The following is a 16,309-nucleotide window of genomic DNA, read 5'->3' on the forward strand; positions in this document are numbered from 1 at the left end:
CAGCGCCTCAAGTCTCATCACGCGAGACTGGCGTCACGGCTACACGTAAGCGCCGAGACGCTTCAGCCTTGTGGCAGTGACGATCCGCCATAACTAGTGGAAAGCAGTAGCTCCCTTCACAAACTGTTTTTTGCCTTGCTTTTATCTCCTACATTTTTTAATGAACAAAAAATGCTTATATTCGTGCTCTCCAAAACCTCAGCTCATTTATATTTTATGCGGAGAGTTCTGAAGCCACGTGTGCCAGGGGACTAAAACAATTATTTTCCTGGTTGCAAATAGTACCAGCTTCTCTTCTCCCAATTTTAAAGGAAAGCTATACCCCTCAAACAATGTAGGGCTCTCTAAAAAGATATTGCACGCAACAGCTCATATGTAAAATAAACCATTTTCATAATAATATACTTTTTTAGTAGTATGTGCCATTGGGTAATCATAAATAGAAAATTGTTATTTTAAAAAATAAGGGCCGCCCCCTGGGATCGTACGATTCACGGTGCACACAAACATACCAAACAAACCTTGTTAGGTCACATGAGCCAATTAACAGACAGTTCTGTCTATTGCTTCCACACTTCTTCCTGTTACGGTTAGAGTTGCAGTATTTCTGGTCAGGTGATCTCTGAGGCAGCACAAATAGGGTTGCCACCTGGCCGGTATTTTACCGGCCTAGCCGGTAAAATACCTGCCAAGGCCGGGGCCGGTATTACAAATTTACCTGCAATGTAGCTGCCGGTAAATATGTAATACACTTAAAAAGACTCCTCGGCCTGCCCCCAATCGCCTGGAACTTAACTTTTCTTTTGCTTCTTGAAGTGTCCATGGCGCGGCCCGGCCACTTTTGCTGTCACGGCCCGCCCATTTTGACATCACAGCCCACCAATTTTGACGTCACGGCCCACCCCTTTGTGCCCCCACCCCCACCAGCCGGTAAAGAATTTTAGAAAAAGTGGCAACCCTACACACAGACCATCACAAAATGGTGGCTCAAGGCAAGAGATGTAAAAGGGCAATATTTACTTAAATGTATAGACCAGTTTGGTAAGCTTCTTTAATATGCCACTTAATATCTGTTGCTTAAGTGTTCATTTTGGGGGTATAGTTTTCCTTTAACAAAAAAGGGAGAGGTTTTGTGGAAACTCGGGTTGAGTGAAATTCATCATTTTATTTTTGCAAGTGCAGTTCATTTCTTATAGTTTTTTTTCTAAACTAGCATTGCTGTATTTCAGAGCTTTCCGGATAACTGATTTCTGTATAATAAATCTCATATCTGTAATTAAAGGATTGGGCTTCTCCCCCCCCCCCATGTCCCCCACTGTTACATAAAGGCACAGCTGACGAAACGGAAAAACCTCCAAAGAAAGAATTCGGACTACAATAACTAAACTATACGATGTACAGTGTTAATATATATTATGGTGATAGAGATATCTAGGGTTGCCACCTGTTTTGTTTTGAACTGGGCATCAACATTTTAAAACATTGAGAAAACTGGATAGAAATCCAGGCAGTTGCCCACCTCTGATGTCATCATGCCTGTTCCTACATCACTGCCCTGCCCCTCGTGTACAGGTTTAGCCATCAGCAAAGGTGGCAGGAAGCACAGTAGTGATGTGCAGGCCGGCCCGATACTCGCAGATTCAGGCCGACCTCGCACTCCTCTTCACGGGTGGCGGGCAGGTGCTTGTTGAGCTTTTCTCCTTCTATCCCTGTCTGCCTCCTTTAAATGCCGGCTTTATAGCTGTGCACCTGCTAGCCTCGCCTAGGGTTGCCATCTTTTAATAAACTTTCAGCTGGACGGTGGAGGGGGCGGGAACAAAGGGGCGGGCCGTGATGGCAAATGGGGTGGGGCGTGACGACAAAGGGGGCGGAGGCACGGTATGCGATTGGATGAGGTGGGTCATGGCATCAAAGGGGGCTGAGCCACGGCACCCAAAGCCAGCAAAAAGGCAAGTTTTTACCAGACTGGGGGCAAGCCACAGGCTTTTGTTAGGTGTATTACAAATTTACTGGCAGCTACATTGCCTTGGCAGGTGTTTTACCGGCTAGGCCGGTAAAATACCGGTCGGATGACAACCCTAGCCCGCCCCTTTTGTTACATCATCGCCGGGGCAGATCAGTGCGGGTCTATAAAAGGAAGTCAGATGCGGAAGGGCACGGGTTGTGGGAGGGTGGGTGCGGGTAAAACTACACTACAGCACATGCTAAAAATGTGCACCCTAATTTATTTTTTGCTTTTAAACAGTTTGGCGTGTATGTCTCTTAAAGAAAATGGTCTTTTTTTTTAATAATGAAGTCAAAGTTATGTTTTAATATTGACAACAAGTTGAGAGATTTCTGTTTTTTTTAAATATAATATATATTAATAATTTTTTTTATCTACCAAATATTCTACATTATGTTAGTTACAGTAACAATCTAACGCACAGATATGCATGTTGTGTCCAAAATTGCACTCCACACAAAAGTGTAACTTTAAATAAGCAATGTACTTTTCTGGAAATGTGCATACTGACATCAAGAGGGTTATTTATCAAAAGTCGCGTTTGTAAGGTTTTTTTTAGACCTCCAATAAACTCACAACTCAATTGTTTTCTTATATATGAAAAACTTGATTGTAAAAAACTCTAATCAGTGTAATCGGGTGAAAAACCTGAATACGTAAATTTATCGAGTTTTCTGTGAAAAAAAATGTAATCAATCTAATTTATCAAGTTTTCGATCGCAAACCACAGAAAAAAACCGAACATCATGAAGGCTACAAACATCTTCAAATATTTCAAGGGACCATTGCCATTGACTTCTACGTGGGATTTTAGCTGGAGTATTTTTGGATTCGAGCTATTTCCAGCTTCAGGGTATATAATAAATCTTGAAAAATTCAGGTTTTTACTACCAGTCGATAACTCAATTTTTTTTGGGGAAAAAAAACTTGATATTTGATAAATAACCCCCCTAATGTGTTATTATTTAGTAAACGCCACTGTATCTTTCTAGCACAGTGACTAAATGACTTAAATGCTGATGTGCTTTGTGAGGCTCTGCATGACTAACTTAAATACACACAGGCTGCGCATTAGGGAAGTTGGGAGGGTCATGTCTAGTCATGCGAAATACAAAAGATTATGCAGTCAGGTGACAAACCAATAGAGGCACAACTGTTGGTAAGCAAGTATCTATTCTTAGCAAGACAATTTGAATACATGACATTTGAAGAGAAAAGCGTTGCTTACAAACACAGCCTTAGACACCAATAAAAGTTTGGTAAGAAAATTCCTTCCTTCTTCAGCCAGACCACTCATGGTAGAAAAGGGCCTATTTACTAACTCTCACATTAAAAACTGGGCACATTTTTATATGAAAATGTATTTAACACATGTTGACTTTGGGTAATTGTCTTCTCCTTTGATATTGAGCTTGACATTTTTCCACTTGTCTGCCCCAGGGCATCAACCAAATTAGTATTGATCAGTCTAGAACAGGAAGGATAATGAAGGCAAAATGGTGGAGATACATCTCTTCCCTTCAAAAAGAGCAGGCAAAATTCAAAAGAAGCTGTATACCTAATTTAACAAATTGAGAACTACAGCAGAAAGACTTGCTGAGGCAAATTGAGAAGGAAATAACAGCACCCAGAGGAAACCAACACTTACATGGGGAGAACATACACATCCTCAAGCAGGAGTGCTACCCACTAAACTGCTCTGACCCTTATGACACTTTCCTAAAATAGCAAAGTCGTTCAAACCAACTGTCAGTTAAATATGTATGTAAATTAAAGTGACCATAAACAGGCCAAACTCTGTCAGCAGCTTAATGGCCGTGTATTGGGACCACTGACTGGCCTCCTGGCTGATAACTGGCTGAAGATGGGGCAGGTTTAAAAATCCTGTTGGATAAGGTGTGTGTCAACTTGTTAATGGCCTACTTGTGCTGCGTTGTGATCCAAGTGCCAAGCAATCAGATCAGCCCAATATTGCCCACCTCAATGGGCATATCAGTAAAAGATCTGCTTGTTCTAGCAACTTCACCAAATAAGTGAATCTTTACAACTATAGACTCACATATGTCACTCTTGGCTAAAAATGATCATTTACTTTAAAAAAAACTTGCTCCTTTAGTGTTTGTGTTTCAAATAAGCGTGTCCTTAAATGAGCGTGTCAGCCCTGCCAGAAGTACAGTAGGAGGGGGATAGCCAATCACAGCCCTGCAGTCTCACAAGCAAAGACAGGATTCAGTTCCCTATTAGGTCCAAAAAGCTGCTGATTGGTTCCAGTACTACCTGCAGTCACCCCAAAGAGGAGGAGATTTGTCGCTGGGTGACTAATCTCCCTGAATCTGCCTGTGTGCCCTGACCCTAAAGGGCAATTCACCTTCATTAGCAAAACTGTAATAATACATAAAAAACACAGAAATGTGTTCAAACTTTCATCACCTGCCAAATTTTGTAAAATGAACATGGCAATTAGGGAGTGTGGTGATAAAAATCAGCGTGGCCAAAAAATTTCCATGCCTCTTGTGGCAAATCATTTTCTAATTTCTATTCTATTTCCAAAATGTTGGAAGGTATGGTCTAGGGTTAATTTTAGTGTGGGGCCAAACAGGGTCGGACTGGGTGGATTTATACAGGGATCATTCTTGGGGGAAAAAAATTTCTCAGAATGGATTTTTTTGCAGGAGAGCATGAATTAGAGTCCCCCGATCGATTCTAGCTAAAAAGTTTTGTATGGAAATTTTCGCCGCGCTAAATGCCATATGCGTAACCACATGTGGTAACGCGTGGAAAAATGAAAATCTGAACCGTGAATCTGAGAGTGTGAGTCGAAGCGTTTTCGGTTAACCCATCTCGTTGCTAGCCTACAGAAGAAATTTCAACAAAAACCAACAAGCGTAGGACGCAGAAACGCGTTTCGAAAAAGTTTTCAAAAGCTGGCAATTGGCTGCAAAAATTCTTTTTTCGCATTTTCAAAATTTCGAAGGTGGGGAATCGAAGGTCTCATCGAGTGGAACAATTTGATACCCGACTCACTCATTTCCAACAAACGATGAGCTCGCTACGGGTGACGCTATGTCGTAAAAAAGCGTATATTTTGTCACCTCTTTCAACATGCCAGTTAATTCCTCACAAAATACTTCTCTCACACACTCCAAATTTGCTGAAGTTGTTTATGAAGCTTCCCTAGACTAGTGATTTGATTTTCAGCCTTTCAGCCTCAAAGGAGCGTTCGCAGGAATTTTTTAAATATACGCCATTTGACAGTTATGCAATTTCTAAAACGTTTATTTTTAGTGAGTCTCGGAAACGGTAAATCACAGGGACAAGAAATTTGGCACACAGCACTATTAATGTGCCAAGTTTTGACTTCATGTGATGCACAGTTTTTATGCCAGCGCCTTTTAAGTTATTACGTTTTCGCCATTTTCCCTGTATGTGCCATAATGAGGAATTTTTATTTCAGAAACTGTCTGTGGCAAACTCTTGAAATTAACAGCAAATGTGTAGGACATGTAGGAGGTGGTGTACAAAAATGTTCATGTTTTTACTGTATAAGGAGGCCGATCAACAGTAACTCAAAGAAACCACCATATTAAACTGTAGCAACAAAATGGAGGACCCATAGGTTTACAATGGGCCATTGATTTCAATGGGGATTTGAAAAATACTGATTATAATGGGGGTATTTTGAAAGCATAGAACTTTGCAACCGTAAGAGATAGGAAAAAGAAAATTGGTAAAGTGATAAAGCCCTTCACAAGGTACCACCATGCCAATTTGGGGGGCATTTCAGCCTAATTTCTGGCTGCCACGTCATTTCAAAGTCTGAACCCCAAAACCGGACGACGCAAAATCAAAGGAGCCCAAAAATGGGAAGGTAAGCTGCTGGAGGTCAAGTCTTCTTTCCCTGACAATTTGGGGCTGCTAGCTGATAGGGTTTACAGATTATGTAATCATGTAATCATACATAGATGCTGCACCCCAAAACGGTGCACCCCAAGTTGCCAGGATCCCAAAACTCAGCAGGAATGTTGGGGAGGGTAAAGAGATTTGGTGATTCTAGCTCAAAAGGCTGGTGCTAAATGGGCCTCACACCATGTCTATTTTTTCCATTGAATATTGCTAGGGAGAGATCTTAGAAACCGTGAGGGAACACTAGCATGCGCATATGTGGACACATTGTACGACCCCTACAATATCTGTGAATGGCAATTACAATGAGAGATATAGACAGCTGAAATCTCAGCAACCATAAGAGATAGAAAGATGAAAATTGCTCAAGTGATAAAGCATGTCATGATGTTCCACCACACCAATTTAGAAGACGATCCCTCATTTCCTCTAGCGGCCATTTCGATGCAAACTCTGAACCCCAAAACGGATCACCCCAAAATCACAGGAGCCCAAAATTGGGCAGGCATGGTTATGGAGGGCTAGGCTGCTTTCCCTGAATTTTTTTTGCTGGTAGCTCTTGTGGTTGAGGGTTTAAGGGGTCATAACCAGACATAGATGCTGCACCCCAAAACGGTGCACCCCAAGTTGCCAGGATCCCAAAACTCAGCAGGAATGTTGGGGAGGGCAAAGAGTGTTAGTCCTGAAGATTTGGTGATTCTAGCTCAAAAGGCTGGTGCTAAATGGGCCTCACACCATGTCTGTTTTTTCCATTGAATATTGCTAGGGAGAGATCTTAGAAACCGTGAGGGAACACTAGCATGCGCATATGTGGACACATTGTACGACCCCTACAATATCTGTGAATGGCAATTACAATGAGAGATATAGACAGCTGAAATCTCAGCAACCATAAGAGATAGAAAGATGAAAATTGCTCAAGTGATAAAGCATGTCATGATGTGCCACCACACCAATTTAGAAGAGGATCCCTCATTTCCTCTAGCGGCCATTTCGATGCAAACTCTGAACCCCAAAACGGATCACCCCAAAATCACAGGAGCCCAAAATTGGGCAGGCATGCTTATGGAGGATTAGGCTGCTTTCCCTGAAATTATTTTGCTGGTAGCTCTTGTGGTTGAGGGTTTAAGGGGTCATAACCAGACATAGATGCTGCACCCCAAAACGGTGCACCCCAAGTTGCCAGGATCCCAAAACTCAGCAGGAATGTTGGGGAGGGTAAAGAGTGTTAGTCCTGAAGATTTGGTGATTCTAGCTCAAAAGGCTGGTGCTAAATGGGCCTCACACCATGTCTATTTTTTCCATTGAATATTGCTAGGGAGAGATCTTAGAATCTGTGTGGGAACGCTAGCTTTGGAAGTGCCTATTGAAGAAGTGTGAGGGAACAGTAAGTACTAGGGTTCAGATAGCTGTGTTTAGCTCCTCCTTGGCTGCCCTCAGTCGGAATACCTCCTAGTGGCTCCTCTGACTAGCGTGTGCCTGCCTCATTAGCAAATGAAGGACACAGACCTGTTGAACTCTTAATAAATACAATTTATTAGGTAAAACTCCAGTGCAATACAAATAAAAACAGTTTATTTAAATAGTTCAATATTTAAAGATTGCTGCATAGAAGCATACATCAATACAAGTCCATATCCATAAGTAAAGTCCATTCGTAGGGGATTTAGTCATCAATCCAGGATAGTTCTGCCCCCTCCCCGGAAAATGATTTCCGTGTGACCCCATAGTCAAACAAGAGTTCTGTACCCACGTCGATGTTTTTGTTTACTAAAAACAGTATGTGAGGCCTGGAGTCATCAGCAAAATATTTCATTGTTGGTTTAAGGTTTGGCCTTTTACGGGAATGATTTATTTTCCTCCCATATGTGGTTGCAGTTCACTATGGCAGGGGCAGGGAACATTCTGGGCATCGATGCAGCGTCTTTTATTCTTTCTGTCCATGAAAAAATACAGGTACCCCATTTCGCACTGCTCCACGGACCTCATTAGCTGTTCCCCTTCCTTTGCAGAAATCTCCTTGCCATGATAGTCACAAATATAGTCACCCTTTTGAAAAGGCTTGGGATGAAAAGTTAACATTGAAAATCCCATAGGCAGCCTCTCTGCTTTTAGCCATAGGAATACATTGTCCACTTTCCTCCCTGGGCCTAGGGATGAAAAGTTAACATTGAAAATCCCATAGGCAGCCTCTCTGCTTTTAGCCATAGGAATACATTGTCCACTTTCCTCCCTGAGTCAGCATTAGAAACCATTGAAGCCCATTGACATCCTATACTTAACACTGGACATCTCATCCCCTCATCAGAAACCTTCCCCCACCAACCCCCCCTCCAGGTGAGCAGCTAGGAGGTGTACAGTCTGTGAACTGTTTGGCCATAGTGGAAATCTACAGGTAAACTACAACTACCATGATGCCCACTGCCTTTATTATAGCAGTAGCAGGCCAGCACCTCCAGAAAGCATGATGGGAGTTGTATTCTCTGAGATGGTTGATTGAGATCGAGCTGTGAAGGCATGTTCTTTCAATTGCTAATGAGCTGAGCTCAAGCCATTGTTCAGATGCTGTCAGCAAGCCAGCCAGCCAGCCAGCCCCCTTCCCCCCCACCCTCCAGGTGAGCAGCTAGGAGGTGTACAGTCTGTGAACTGCTAACCACTGTTTAGCTTGGATATGACTGGCAGCACCAGCCCCACTGTTGTGACTGACTCAATATCCTACCTATATTATCCCATAGGCAGCCCTCTCTGCTTTTAGCCATAGGAATACATTGTCTACTTTCCTCCCTGGGCCTAGGGATGAAAAGTTAACATTGAAAATCCCATAGGCAGCCTCTCTGCTTTTAGCCATAGGAATACATTGTCCACTTTCCTCCCTGGGCCTAGGGATGAAAAGTTAACATTGAAAATCCCATAGGCAGCCTCTCTGCTTTTAGCCATAGGAATACATTGTCCACTTTCCTGCCTGGGCCTAGGGATGAAAAGTTATCATTGAAAATCCCATAGGCAGCCTCTCTGCTTTTAGCCATAGGAATACATTGTCCACTTTCCTCCCTGGGCCTAGGGATGAAAAGTTAACATTGAAAATCCCATAGGCAGCCTCTCTGCTGTTAGCCATAGGAATACATTGTCCACTTTCCTCCCTGGGCCTAGGGATGAAAAGTTAACATTGAAAATCCCATAGGCAGCCTCTCTGCTTTTAGCCATAGGAATACATTGTCCACTTTCCTCCCTGGGCCTAGGGATGAGAAGTTAACATTGAAAATCCCATAGGCAGCCCTCTCTGCTTTTAGCCATAGGAATACATTGTCCACTTTCCTCCCTGGGCCTAGGGATGAAAAGTTAACACTGAAAATCCCATAGGCAGCCTCTCTATAATATTAAAGGCATCGCTAACATCTGTTTGAAATTCGCTGTGATTAAATCAAATTAGTGATGTCATTTCCTTTGATAATTTTCTTTAAAAAGCCGTTGCGAGTCTGTGTGAATTCATGCCTATGACTACGTATCGCTTAGATACGAAACGCGTCAGGACATTCTGGTTTTAATGTATTTGAAATAAAAGTTGAAATTTTACCCTACGAAGTGACGTCCGGCTGTGCTTGCCTTTTCCTCGATACTCAACTGTGCACACACCCCCTGCTACGGGTTCGGGGCGATGCACCCGGACCACTAAAGACTACGGGTGAGTGTTTTTCCACTTATACTTCAGCGACCGTTTATTTGAATCATTTATTCAAGCGCTGGACCTGGGGTTTTTACACCCAGGTCACGTCTGTTACCGGGTGAGCAGGATTCGCCTATCATTCATCCGATTAGATAAATTACGTACATCCATTTTGATCCATTACGGAACTGTGCAGCTGTTTTTCGTTTATTGTTAATTAATTTTAGCCATAAGAATACATTGTCCACTTTCCTCCCTGGGCCTAGGGATGAAAAGTTAACATTGAAAATCCCATAGGCAGCCTCTCTGCTTTTAGCCATAGGAATACATTGTCCACTTTCCTCCCTGGGCCTAGGGATGAAAAATTAACATTGAAAATCCCATAGGCAGCCTCAGAGAAACAGAAGGGATGCAAACAGAGAAATGCAAAAATCACCTCTGCACCCCAAAATCATTTTCTAGCACCAAGATTAGGAAATAAAAGAAAACTGAAAAAAAATCTTCAATCCTAAATTTTGTTTTTTTGGGGGGTCCCCCATCACCCCAAAATCATGCCTGACAAAAGTCCTGAAGTGGGGCCCCACACTTGTAGATTTGTGCCCACTTTCCTCCCTGGGTCCAAGGAAGTAAAGTTAACATTGAAAATCCCATAGGCAGCCTCAGAGAAACAGAAGGGATGCAAACAGAGAAATGCAAAAATCACCTCTGCACCCCAAAATCATTTTCTAGCACCAAGATTAGGAAATAAAAGAAAACTGAAAAAAAATCTTCAATCCTAAACTTTTTTTTTGGGGGGGTCCCCCATCACCCCAAAATCATGCCTGACACAAAAGTCCTGAAGTAGGGCCCCACACTTGTAGATTTGTGCCCACTTTCCTCCCTGGGTCCAAGGAAGTAAAGTTAACATTGAAAATCCCATAGGCAGCCTCAGAGAAACAGAAGGGATGCAAACAGAGAAATGCAAAAATCACCTCTGCACCCCAAAATCATTTTCTAGCACCAAGATTAGGAAATAAAAGAAAACTGAAAAAAAATCTTCAATCCTAAACTTTTTTTTGGGGGGGGGTCCCCCATCACCCCAAAATCATGCCTGACACAAAAGTCCTGAAGTAGGGCCCCACACTTGTAGATTTGTGCCCACTTTCCTCCCTGGGTCCAAGGAAGTAAAGTTAACATTGAAAATCCCATAGGCAGCCTCAGAGAAACAGAAGGGATGCAAACAGAGAAATGCAAAAATCACCTCTGCACCCCAAAATCATCTCTAGCACCAAGATTAGGAAAGAAAAGAAAACTGAAAAAAATCATCAATCCTCCACTTTTTTTTTTTAGGGGGTCCCACATTACCCCAAAACCATGCCTGACACAAGTCCTGAAGTGGGGCCCCACACTTGTAGAATTGTGCCCACTTTCCTCCCTAGGTCCAAGGATGAAAATTTAACATTGAAAATCCCATAGGCAGCCTCAGGGAATGCATTGTAACCAAAGTGATGCAAACAGAGAGATTCAAGAATCACCAGGGATTCAGAGAGTGATGCTTGAATCACTAGTGTTGCCAGAGATGTAACCCGAGGGATGCCAAAGAGATCCTTGCAACACCGGTGATTAGACCCCGGGAGCCTTTTTTTCAGAGAGACCCTCAACAAAGTTTGGTAAGAAAATTCCTTCCTTCTTCAGCCAGACCACTCATGGTAGAAAAGGGCCTATTTACTAACTCTCACATTAAAAACTGGGCACATTTTTATATGAAAATGTATTTAACACATGTTGACTTTGGGTAATTGTCTTCTCCTTTGATATTGAGCTTGACATTTTTCCACTTGTCTGCCCCAGGGCATCAACCAAATTAGTATTGATCAGTCTAGAACAGGAAGGATAATGAAGGCAAAATGGTGGAGATACATTTCTTCCCTTCAAAAAGAGCAGGCAAAATTCAAAAGAAGCTGTATACCTAATTTAACAAATTGAGAACTACAGCAGAAAGACTTGCTGAGGCAAATTGAGAAGGAAATAACAGCACCCAGAGGAAACCAACACTTACATGGGGAGAACATACACATCCTCAAGCAGGAGTGCTACCCACTAAACTGCTCTGACCCTTATGACACTTTCCTAAAATAGCAAAGTCGTTCAAACCAACTGTCAGTTAAATATGTATGTAAATTAAAGTGACCATAAACAGGCCAAACTCTGTCAGCAGCTTAATGGCCGTGTATTGGGACCACTGACTGGCCTCCTGGCTGATAACTGGCTGAAGATGGGGCAGGTTTAAAAATCCTGTTGGATAAGGTGTGTGTCAACTTGTTAATGGCCTACTTGTGCTGCGTTGTGATCCAAGTGCCAAGCAATCAGATCAGCCCAATATTGCCCACCTCAATGGGCATATCAGTAAAAGATCTGCTTGTTCTAGCAACTTCACCAAATAAGTGAATCTTTACATATATGACTAGCTTACCTCATGTCAGAAATCACCCAATAGTTACTAAACTATAGACTCACATATGTCACTCTTGGCTAAAAATGATCATTTACTTTAAAAAAAACTTGCTCCTTTAGTGTTTGTGTTTCAAATAAGCGTGTCCTTAAATGAGCGTGTCAGCCCTGCCAGAAGTACAGTAGGAGGGGGATAGCCAATCACAGCCCTGCAGTCTCACAAGCAAAGACAGGATTCAGTTCCCTATTAGGTCCAAAAAGCTGCTGATTGGTTCCAGTACTACCTGCAGTCACCCCAAAGAGGAGGAGATTTGTCGCTGGGTGACTAATCTCCCTGAATCTGCCTGTGTGCCCTGACCCTAAAGGGCAATTCACCTTCATTAGCAAAACTGTAATAATACATAAAAAACACAGAAATGTGTTCAAACTTTCATCACCTGCCAAATTTTGTAAAATGAACATGGCAATTAGGGAGTGTGGTGATAAAAATCAGCGTGGCCAAAAAATTTCCATGCCTCTTGTGGCAAATCATTTTCTAATTTCTATTCTATTTCCAAAATGTTGGAAGGTATGGTCTAGGGTTAATTTTAGTGTGGGGCCAAACGGGGTCGGACTGGGAACCCTGTGGGCCCCGGTCCCAGACCCGCTCCTTGCTCTTGCTGCCCATATTTCTGCCTCTGGGCCTGAATGCTTGAAAACATGGTACGCGCGCTTGCGCAAGCGGGGGGGGGTGTGTGTACTCATGCTGAAGGTGCTGCGGCTCGGGTCCAGAGGGGGATTAGCGGCAGGGTCAGGGCTTGAGTGGGCCCTCAGACAGCTGCTCCGGGGGGGGGGGGGAGGGGGGCAAGAACTGTGTGATGTTAGAAAAATTTAGCAAACTTGACTGTTTATCTATTGGAAGAGCTCCCCTTGCTACAGAACTGCAGGCACATTCCAGGCAGTATCTTATTTTTTTGTCAGCTTGGTTTGGGGAGGCTTAGTCTGCCCAAGCCTTAATGTAAATCCACCCCTTTAGTTAGGGACCACCGTGTGGGGTTTACCTTGACGTGGTATGGTGGCTTATCAACTTTATGATCATAACTTTGTAACTAAAAATCCCTGTCTTCGTGAACATATGCTCTTGCATATATCCTGAATTAATTAGACAGGGACCCAGGGAATGTGCACTGATTAATTTGGCCAAGTCAGTAGCACTTCCATTATACTTTAATACATTTTTACTTAGCCTTAGGAGTGCTCCCACAATCCCCTTTTTGTATTTGGGGAGGCTTAGTCTGCCCAAGCCTTAATGTAAATCCACCCCTGATATACAGTACTGTGCATATGTATGTTCCAGATAGCTGCAAGGGGCCACTAGGAAGCAGGAAGACTGCAGTGTGGCGCTGACTGTACCCTCAGGTCAGTGTGTTTTTCAATAAAGAGGAGCACAGACCTGGGTCTACAATACAACAGTTGTAAATTATTTAAGGGAAAATTAAATATGTACCATAAACTTCAATGAAACCTTGTACCATTGACGTCAAATTAACACAAACTCCCTCCTTTAACCAGAACAGTGGTACTTACAACACAACATGGTTCCTTTGACTTTTGCTTCAAAGAATCAGACAATTACAAAGAACTTCATCTTGATAGACTAAATAGACATTTACTCCTCTATCCACCCATCCTTCCCTTCTAACCCTCTCCCCATATCATTGAATAGGTATTTATTATTGCAATTTGTTTGCTTTCATTTTGCACTTATTAGAAAATGAATAATTTATGGTTCCCCTTGTTTGTCTCCTGTTTTTTTTCGTAAACTTTAAATTGCAATAAAAATTATATTACAAAAAAATAACACAAACAATGCAAAAATGTTTATTATTGCAATTTGTTTGCTTTCATTTTGCACTTATTTGAAAATGAATAATTTATGGTTCCCCTTGTTTGTCTCCTGTTTTTTTTGTAAACTTTAAATTGCAATAAAAATTATATTACAAAAAAAAAACACAAACAATGAAAAATTTTTTACTTGGATCATTATTTCTCCCAGCGTTGCCCCCCACAGGGACATCGACAATTCACTTACAGGCGCAGGCGCCAATTTGCTAGCGAAAAAGACCACCGCAAGCGTTCATTCGCACTCTATCGGCAGGCGACTTTTCGCTCTGGTGAAAGGCCGTTATTCAGCAAATTCAGTAAAGTGCGGATTTTACTGAACCTTACCTCTTTTGCCAGATTTGACTTTGCCACCTCAGACCAGGTGAAGCGCTTAAAACAAGCTAGATCTTCCTCAAACTTCTGTCACTTACATCATATCCTGTGTGCCAAAAATGCATTAAAGTTCCAAGAACGCTAGCAACTTTTCCTTTTAAAGCGGGATTCCCTGCAAAAGTCCTTACCTAACTTTTTTTGAGTAACCGGTTTTCTCCAGACATTTCATAAAATATGGAACATTAATTTTACAATGGGGTCATGTGTAGGGCATTATATTAACTCTCTTGTCCCTGGACATTTGTAATAAAAAAGTGGTAACAAGCATTTGCACCAACACTTCTAATAAAGACCTCCATACAACTTTAAAGTACCCGCCCTATGCAAATTGACCTAAGTGCAAGATCTCTAGCGAATTTTCGCTAGGCACAAATGAACATTAGCGAATCTTCACTTAGAAAGAACATAGAAAGAAAAGTCTAGTGAAAAGTCATCAGAGTTAGGTGCCCAGGACGAAACTCTTAGTTTGTGAATTGGCGTAGTCGTTGGCGTAGTCGTAGCACACTTGCACCTGGCAAACTGGTTCGAGCTGTGCGATGCTGACGCTGGCGAAAATTCGCCTGTTAGTGAATCTACCCCTAAGAAAATGCAGTGTATTCCAATCCAACAGATGGCCACTGATTGTGCCAGTAAAATGAAGATTTGCACAAACATAAATCTATTATGCTCCCACTTTGCACTTGAATCAATTGGGGAACTGGCAGTGTTGGACTAGCCTACACAAGACCACCGCCACACTACTCGGTCAACACTGCTCGTGCTAATCCCCCATTGCAACCAAGTTCTGGCCAAAGACAATTAGGCCCCACCGTCCATAGTGTCTGGGGCGTTTGTGCTCCAGTGGGCCAGTCTGGCCCTGGGGTTTACCATATATCTTATTATCTAATTTTCTATGCTTTAATGTTCATGTATTGATTATATGTAAATCTGGTCTAAATAAATTGCAGTCTAGACTTTCAAGAAGAACCACTAGATGGCACAAGTGAAAATTACTTGCCTTTTTTCCCTACACGTTCCCCATTGCTGCTACATAGTTCTTACTGAGAAACTATGAACTAGCATGTGATAGATGAACATATACAGTAATATCGAATCTATAAAGATGCTGAACCTTAAAATGATTGAAGGGGTTTCTAAATACCTTTTTTATGCCAGCTCAAGAAAGACTAGAATTGTGAGTAGGTAAAAGGCAATAAGCTATTTTCTTGATCTATACCAATGGAGACAAAAGGACCAATTTTAGCCTTTATCTAAATAATCAGCAGCAGCTTTAGCCAATTTAGGCCAAATAGTAAAAATAGTATTACTAAAGGGGCGGTTCAACTTTAAGATAACTTTTAGTATGTTATAGAATGACCAATTCCAAGCAATTCTTTTCAACTGGTCTTTAGTCTTTAATAGTTTTTTAATTATTTGCTTTTCTTCTTCTGACTTTCTAGTTTTGAAATGGTGGTCATTGACCTCTTTTAAATAATAAATGCTCTGTAAGGCCACACATTTATTGTTATTGCCATTTTTTATTAGTCAACTTTCTATCAGCCCTTTCCTATTCATATTATAGTCTCTTGTTTAAATCAATGCATGGTTGCTATGGTAACTTGGACCCTAGTTACCAGATTGCTGAAACTGCAAACTGGAGAGCCACCAAATAAAGAGCTAAATAACTGAAAAAAACACATACAGTATAATAAAAAATGAAGTAAATTGTCTCTATATCACTCCCTATATCATACTAAAGTGTGTCCATGCCTTGGGTGTAATTGTAACTAACAATTTGCTCAAAGAGAGCTACAGAAAAACTAAAACTGTATATTAATAATAAATAGGCTGTATAAATATTCCACCTCTGGGGCTCTGTATCCAAATGTTTCTCCAGTGCCATTGTAGGTCTTTGGGCCAAACATGTTTTCAAGAGAGAGCTCAAACCTCTTTTTAATCTTAGTTTTTCGTACGTATGCCTTCTGTGCCACATTTGTTTTGCATTTTTATAAAGCATATCAATACTATCCCTGCTAAATACAATATACTGTATCTAACAAGGAGCGCTAATC

The sequence above is a fragment of the Xenopus laevis genome, chromosome 2L (assembly GCF_017654675.1).
Source record: "Xenopus laevis strain J_2021 chromosome 2L, Xenopus_laevis_v10.1, whole genome shotgun sequence".
Taxonomy (NCBI): Eukaryota; Metazoa; Chordata; class Amphibia; order Anura; family Pipidae; genus Xenopus; species Xenopus laevis.